The sequence below is a fragment of the Neodiprion fabricii genome, chromosome 5, assembly GCF_021155785.1.
Source record: "Neodiprion fabricii isolate iyNeoFabr1 chromosome 5, iyNeoFabr1.1, whole genome shotgun sequence".
In the NCBI taxonomy this organism is placed as follows: domain Eukaryota; kingdom Metazoa; phylum Arthropoda; class Insecta; order Hymenoptera; family Diprionidae; genus Neodiprion; species Neodiprion fabricii.
The window spans coordinates 4749466-4758225 of NC_060243.1; positions in this window are offsets into that span (position 1 = coordinate 4749466).

The window sequence follows — 8760 nt, forward strand, 5'->3', positions numbered from 1 at the left end:
AGGCCGGTTCACCGAGCACTCCTGGCCCCGGGGGTCCCGGAAGTCCCGGGGGACCCGGGAGCGGCGGAGGGGCGGCCGGTTCGCCGGGGCCCATCCGCCGGGGCCGGGGCTGGAGGGACTGGCGCCGCGGCGACCCGACGCTCTTCAAGGGTCTCTGGGCTTCGAGAGAGCCCAAAGGTCCTCTAGGTAAACCGGAAGCGTAGCTAAATGTCCTCCAAATTTCCGTTACAGGGTTGTTACGGGCCCAAAAAATTTTACCGAGTCAAGTGATTTTTTTCCTGAAAATTTTGAAAGTTACAGTTTATCAAATATCCGCGTTTTAATCATGTGTACGACTAATTTCAGCAAAATGTTAAAAACTGATAACTGACGTGGGGGCGTGACTGGGCAATATGGCGGCGAGGATCGCAGGATTATCGACAAATTGTTTCAGGCTGCAATTATTCGAATACGGAGGTACAGACTATTTGGTGCAAGCTGTGAGGCTTTCGTTTTTTCATACGGAAACGAAGTATTAAAAAAAATTCGATTTAAAAGGTCTTTCAAAATTAAATACGGCAGTTTGAGTAATGCAATTTTTCGCCACCAGATGTCACGGCGCCACTCTATTTTCATTCCCAATTTATTGTACAGTTATCTACGGATTTTAATTTTCGTACAATATATCGTACACCGCGTGTTGCGCATAAATGGTTTTGAATTTTAGCGAACGATATGAAGTTTTGGTCTTCAATATCTGTCTAATATCGGGCAATCTCGAAAGTAAAAGTTTGTTGACAATCCTGTAACGAAAATTCCGAATTAGCATAAGCTTGCACGTTGTTGCACGAATGATTTATTTACTAGTACGACACTCTGATTTGAACCAATTTGTTTCTCTGAGATTACCTTTTTTTCTACACATTTTAACTGTACGAATAAGGTTTGTTTGTTAAACAAATAATTGAATTACATAATTATTAGCGACTATTGTAGCTTTTGGAATGCTAAGCTATATTGTTGCTTTATTTTACTCTTATCGTATTTATGAATTTCTTTTTGATCCGAAATTCAATCGTCTTTGAAAACTTGATACAGGCTTGCCAAACGCAGTAATTGTGTGAAGTTTTCATGAAAATTATTGTAATTACAAATTTCTACAATCGATAAATCCAAAAAAACAGACATTGCTTTTCGAAGTAAAGCCACGTTATACAAATACAAAGTATTGTTAGCGAATCGTTGTTAAATATTTTTCAGATCAAAATATCGTATAATCTATTTACAGTTTTATTTGTTGCACGTTTACGTTTATACCGTTCAAGAGATTGCCTTATTGCAGAACGAATGCGCACTAGAGATATTATTTTCATTCAATTTCATTAATATTGCCATCGAGTGTTTTTTCAGTCTTGGATAATCTGCCTTCGCAAGTAGCTGAAGCTCGAAGATAACTCTTTCGGCTTGAAATTAGCTTCTGTAACGGAGCGTCAATTTCCTGCAATGAATCCGATATTCCTCAGGCTCTGTTCCCGAGGGATTATATACGGCAGTTATTCGGGATCCATTAACTGATCGCGGCTGAAACTTCCCACTACCTACTCAGCTATCGAGTAGTGGAGTGATAATTCGATATTCAGGACTGCAGAGATTGCGAAACCGTTCAGTATAACATCACAGGACGAGAGTTGACGCTCCTTGGAATGCGGAATTCTCCGTTTTCGTCGCGTATGAATCGACCTGGCAGTTCTAAAGCACAAAAGTGACGTGACTCCACGGATAAATGCCACTGTTTGGAATTCAAGTGACGAAGAATCGCTGATATCTTGGAATTTACTCGACGACTTGATGGCGGTGAAGAGATTTCCAATATCATTCGACTGTACGGTTTCTGTGGATATCGTCACGAATTTTTTTACTTTAAAAATCTTTAAAGATAAGATAGACGAGGGCAGGGAATTAGATCAGCTTATACGACGGTTCGATAGAGCTAGTTCAGTATAGAGAAGTTCGCTCACCATAATTATAAATAGAAAAAGTTTGATTAAAAATCCCTAGAAGGAATGGTCTAGCAATACGATTTATAATACTCAATATCAATTGTTTAATAAAGCGATAAATGCAACAACTTATTGTTAGCTGGTTAGATTTAGAAAGTGCGAGGTTAGTGAAAATCTAGGGTCAGACTAAACTGGGCTTGAATAGCGTTAATTGCGATATTCAAATTAGATATCAGTTCTTCAAAGATTGTTGCACAAATATATCAGCATCAACAGGTATTCATAAACAAAAGTAATACTGATTTAAATGCGGAACTTGAACTTAGAATTAATTCAACTATACATATCAATTAACAACCATGAAAATTTTTGAGGTTAGAGACAGTTGGTCACCCTGACAAACAATTGTTCTCGCACCGGAGCGCATGCGCATTATATTTTAGCAAACGACTGATCATGCAGTCGTTAGGAATTAACTCTGCATATTCGGCGTTCTCGAGTTGCTACAGTTTCGTTTATCGATCATCCGAAAAGAATGGGTCATGAGATTCCGTTCAGTCTCAAATTTACTCGCTACCGAGTCAATCAAACTAAACCGCATCGATTTCTGTACTGCACCATAATGCACTTGCGCTAATCGGGTAACCGATAAATCGATACTAATTGAAGTAGCTAAACGCTGCTGACTCACATCTCCCGATGTGTAATCCATTCATCGTCGATTCCAAATTAACCTGGCAATTACCGAACCGTGAAAATTTCATCTTAGTTACAATTAAGATCATCAATCCTCGCGATAGAATCCTGCACATTTACGTCTAATTGAAAAAAACCATTTTCGTTATATTATACTACACCCTGTAAAATTTCCGCAAACTTTGTGCCGTCTAATAACTTAAAGCTTCCCTGCCTAAGTCAGATAATGTGATCATTTCAATTTTTTAACCCAGTTGATCGGTGGCTGTTTTGAATTTGCACATACCGGAATCGTTTTCTGTGAAACTAATCACTTGACGCCGGTGGATAGGCAATTTGTGTAACAAACTGATGCAAATGTAGCTACGGTTGCCTATCTGCCGGCGTTAAGTGATGAGTTTCACGGAAAACTCCCGGCAGAATGGGCTTTGAAGATATTTTTCGTTTTCTGATTTGCTTCGAATGAATGTTTTTACGTAGGTATTCGTCTTCGCATGCGGCACGTTTTTTTTTTTTTTTGTATTTTTTTTCTTTTGTTTTCTCCGTGTATGCAATGAACGGCGTGAGTGAAGGGTAAGAAATATTTGTGAATTTTTTGTGAACAGACTCATTAGGAAATGCCGAAGTCTACATCGTCTTAGCACTGCTGATCGGGTTCGTCACGGTCGTAATCGGCTGCTGGCTCTCGGACAATTGCTGGTCACCTGAACCGGAAGGGGTCGTCACCCTCGCATAGCCAAGTGCCGACTTCCGGGCCTCCAGACGATAACAACGAGCACCCCGCCCCCTGCACGCCATTCTTCAAAATTTTAACCACCTCAATCAGCAGGCAGCCACGATCAATCAGCAGCCCTTGCTTGACGTTAACGACAACGATACATTCCTGCGAATTTACTGAACACGCGTTCGGTTTTTTTTTTTTTTTTTGTTAAATAATTTTTTTGTTTCTCACTACCAATCTACGTAATCTGCGTAATTTTGCCGACATTGTTTCTTTTCGTTTCTGTTTTTTTTTTTTGTCTTACATGCCTATACACCGTTGGTCGAATTTTATCTCCGCAAATTGTTTAAACAACTCTACATCTCTGTCCTTTTTCTCTTCTAACGTTATTCCACGTCCTCCTTCTTTCTCCCTGGCCGACTCCCGACCTTTGAACCTCACATTTTCACCCTCCGGACTTAATCCGGGCATTGGACAGGTCCACGTTTGATACGTTCGCAGAATATATGTCAAGCCTGTAACGGAGTTGGGTGAAAATTCTCCGATAACGTTTCCGTTGGAATTATAGATTGTTTTCACATTTCGTTATACTCAATATCGGTCCGCCTTCAAAGTTGAACCTTCTTTTTTTTACCGATTCTGACAGCATGCGCGTTCAATGACACAATTTTCTCGAATCACTCAACGTATTCTATCATTGAGATTGAATAACTTACGTAACGAAAGTTTAAATTATTTCATTCGGCAAACGATATAAACAATAATTATTGCAGTTCCGCATCTGCGCATGCATTTATTGTGATTCGAAAAACCGTTATGCAACAACACAACGAACGGCAATTAAAAAAAAAGTAAAAATTGAAAAAAAAAAAAAAAAAAACGTATACAACGATAATTATGGCTTTAAAAACGCGAATTACCGATCGATGTTGTAACATATGCGAACGAAAGTTTTCCGCGAATCGCCTGAGCTTATCGCAATTTGGCATTATTTATACATTGAAATTTAAATAATGATTACGTATATACAGATATTACGTAGAGAGACTTACGATACGAATTACACGCTGCACTTTATTCTTCTTCGACGCAACAATAACTAGTTATTATGTATATTATACGTTATATCGTATACACGTAATTTGTACATACACAATAACTTTTTATTCTCACATTTATTGTCAGACCACGTTTTTTACATATTATTATATTCTAATTAGCAATTCTTGACTAATCGCGCTTGATATAAATTTTAAATTATCACAAGATGCATAGCTGACAATTTTTCAACATACTTATAATATATATATATATATATTATACAGCAAAAATTGTATTGCAAGATATTTTTAACGATTCGATTCGTACTTCGGTTGAAAGATTAATTATGAATTAAATCGTACAGGTGAAATTAACGTAAACGAAAACAACATTGAGGAATGATGGAGAAAATAAAAAAAAAATAAATAAAAATAAAATAAAAATCAATTCGGAAAAATAAAAATAAATGAAATGGCAATTGAGGGGCGTGAAATATGTGTTATGTAACAATCGTTTGGTGAAAGAGCTCGGAAGTTGGCAGTGCGCATGAAAATTATTCCTGGCTACAATCGAATGACCAGTAAATAGGTTTAGAAATTAACTTAATTATTGTACGAAAAAAATATAAATAGGATTTAATATATTATATATTGATTGTTGTAATCGTAAGTAAGTCGGGTGTAAGATTTTGTGTACCAAAAATTAGTGTATACTGCATAGATTCTAACGGATTGTTGTATAATTATTGATACACAGGCGGAAACGTTTTTTATTTTATTTTATTTTTTTTTTTTGTCATCTTTGCGGTTGATCAAAACAGATATTAACATTTTTCCATCGCGTAGATGTAGAATATCAGAAAATCTAGTTCAACCGAATGAGAATATGTAATTGCGATTCCGGGGAATCTTGTTTTATGAAGAACCAAGGAGAAAAATTAAAAATTCCGCGATAATTTCGAATGATTTGGATAATTTTTCAAACGAGGATAGAAACTACAACAGGAAAATATTGACGCTATAATAATCCGTTTGACGGATATGCAGGCTTGACGTAAAATCCTCGCTTCAAGGCACTCGTAATATGCATTACGAGTAAGGATCGATATAAGCTAATCATAGACCTGCTCCTGTAGCCTGGTGATATACGTACCAGCTAGGTACATAACAGCGTAAAGTAACTAAATGTAATTTAAATAGATAACGAACTAATCGAAAATGTGTGTCTGCATATGATTCAATGAATATATTACATAACGCGTAAGCCGCGGTACGTGTAATGAATAGTAATTATAATGCATGAATAATACGATGTAACATAATACGTGTGTAATATATTTGTCGGGCACTTGGAACCTAAATAATACAAAATTGATAATAATAACATCTATAACCAAAGGTGGACCAATAAACGAGCCACGTGCGAAAATTCTAAAAAAACGTCGTAGACTAGACAATCTACATATTGTATACATATATAATAGCGAGGGTGTCAAGAATTTCATAAATGTTTCACATAACGCAGAGGTTGTGGTGACGATGGGAAATTTTTCCGAACGAAATGTTATCCGCATAATTATTAATCGGGAATCGAATATAATTATTCTTCGTACACGCAGTAAAATTATCGATAATCAGGCATCGAAATAATTTCAATCCTTTGCTTCGCCGTGAAAATTTCTAACTCCCCGAATTCGATAATATTTCTCAAGATTTTTGTATCCTCCGACATAATGTAACCGATTACCACCGATTCTCGGATAAATTGTTCTCACCATAATTCCACACCTTTATGTAAACGTATAATATACACGTGTCACCCGACTATCGGTATTGAATATGTGTGTAAATAAATGCAAACGCGGGCATGAATTCCGAGTTAACAATACTCGCGAGTATATTTAATATTACGTATATCCAAACTACAATTACACACATATAGTTGGTGGATGTAGAATTTTATCGCGTCTATACGTCGTGAGATGAGCTTAATTTGTCAAACTTGTCGGACTCTGTAGACTAATGCGCTTGTAAAATACATACGAGCTCTGTTATTTACGTACATATATATAGATAGATAGATTGATAACTTTCTAGCGAATGTCTTAAGCCTTAACGAAAGAGGAGACGAAAGCAACAAATGAGTAAAAAAAAAAGAAAAAAAAAAAAAGAATCATACGAGATGGGAGTGTTTAAAAATGAACAATTATTGTTAAAGGTATATGAATTGACTTTTCAGAGTGGCTTTACAGTGTGTGGTAAACGAATGTCAATTTGTTTATCGGAGATACATACATGACGATGACGAATGATTATTATTATTGCTGATTAACGTGACCTACTCGTATTGAAAAAAAAAAAAAAAAAAAAACTTCCGACGAGAAGTTTTTTTTTAACGGTATATAGGTAATAGGATAACTTATACATAGAATGCACATATTTATGAAAATCTATGCCTAGTTGCAAGCGAACAAATGGAAGGATTTAGACGATTTGAAAAAAAAAAAGTAGAAAAAGAAAAATATGTTCGTTTAGGTTGATCAGAGCTTTACGTCACACGGTGTGTTTGTAGAGGGAATTGAATTCGCGCGATGGTTACACAAATGCAAAGGTCAAGGTTATGGCAAATTTCGATTTTCGATGAAAAATATTTTCTAATCTCGCATTTCTTGGTTCTGATTTTTTTTTTTTCCTTCTTAACATGAGCCGGAATTTATTGTTCCTTGGATCGTTGGGCTCTTTGTTAATTTTTATGATAAATTTATTCTGAAATTATACAGTTAAAATTACGCTTCTTTGATATTAGCACATTTAAATTTTCGTCCTGAAATTATTACGCATTTGTCGCGATAATCGTTAGATTGAATAATAATTATACTTTATATATTATGTAGACGTGTCTGATGCGAAAGAAAATGATTACGGAATTAAGTTTCCGCAAGATATATTTTCAATCGGATGTAAATTTAAAAGCCGCGTTTCAAGCTTCGAATAATATTCTCATACGCAAGGTATCGAATAATAGTCCGTGATTTTTAACCCCGGCACGTCTCGATTTACGTTACTTATCGCTGATATCGGTTAGGTGTGTAAATTACGTCGTAATTTAATAGGAATCGCGCAGTTTCTCACGTGCATAAGTCTGTCGTATTTTTTAATATTAAAAACCAACTAATCTAATCGAAAACTATTAAAAGTTAAATAAAACACTATAAAAAGAAAAAATCGAAAGTAAAATTGTAGAAAAAAAAAAAGAAAAGAAAACACAAAAACGAAACGAATAAATTAACAAATAAACGTATACAAAGAACGTGTATAATTATTTTTAGCTGAATATTTATAAGACGCGTCACGATTATACGTATATTTAGAGCAAGATATTTCTGAAAAGGCCTAAATTACCAATTAATCGATATAAATTATATATTGAAATGAAAAATACATCGATTTACTCGACCAGCACCTTGTGGACAATTTTTCTCATTCGTTGTCGCGATCTGCTCTGACTTGTGAATAAATGTTTTTCTTTTTTGCATTAAAAGTAAGAAAGAAAATTACAAAATTTGTTGTTACAAAATATACGAAAAAGCTGCGATACCGGTGATTTTTTTTTTTTTAACCTTTTGTCTTGATCTTCACGCGCTAGTTGTTGAAATTAAATTTCACTCTTTAATGTTTCTGCATTCGTAAATTTCGCGAAAGTATTACCGAAAGTCACAGCGTCCGAAAGTAGATAACGGATGAAACAGAATTAACGGTGCATTGAACATACGGAGTATTATAAACGTGTTACAGATATAATTGTATAAAGTTTTCGGCTTGGAATAATTATAGGCTTAATAAAATAAGACTGATACGAAATAAATATACAAATTATAAAAGAGAAATAAAATCAAATAAATAAAAGAGAAAACGTATAAATATATGATATATGAAAAAACGTGCCGTGCATGTATGAATACTATATTATATGTGTATGAGTTCGACGATGAATCTCCGACGTAACGTAGTATATTACTATCATATATATATATATATATATATATATATATCCTATTACATTTGTATGATAGCGTCAAGATTCTGTAATTTTGATAACGCCACGTTTTAATCTCGGTTTGCATCTAGCTTTGCTATCTCGACAAATTATGTATATGATTTTCTCGTATATATTGTATACAGTACATATATCGATATGTAATACATATTATAGATATATTATATAGCCTGCAATGCTCAAATCGTGTAGAAATTTTAAAAGCCAACGAAAAAGCTCGACGAAAGTACGGTTATTGTTATGAAATTGCTTTCGAATCTCGCATGT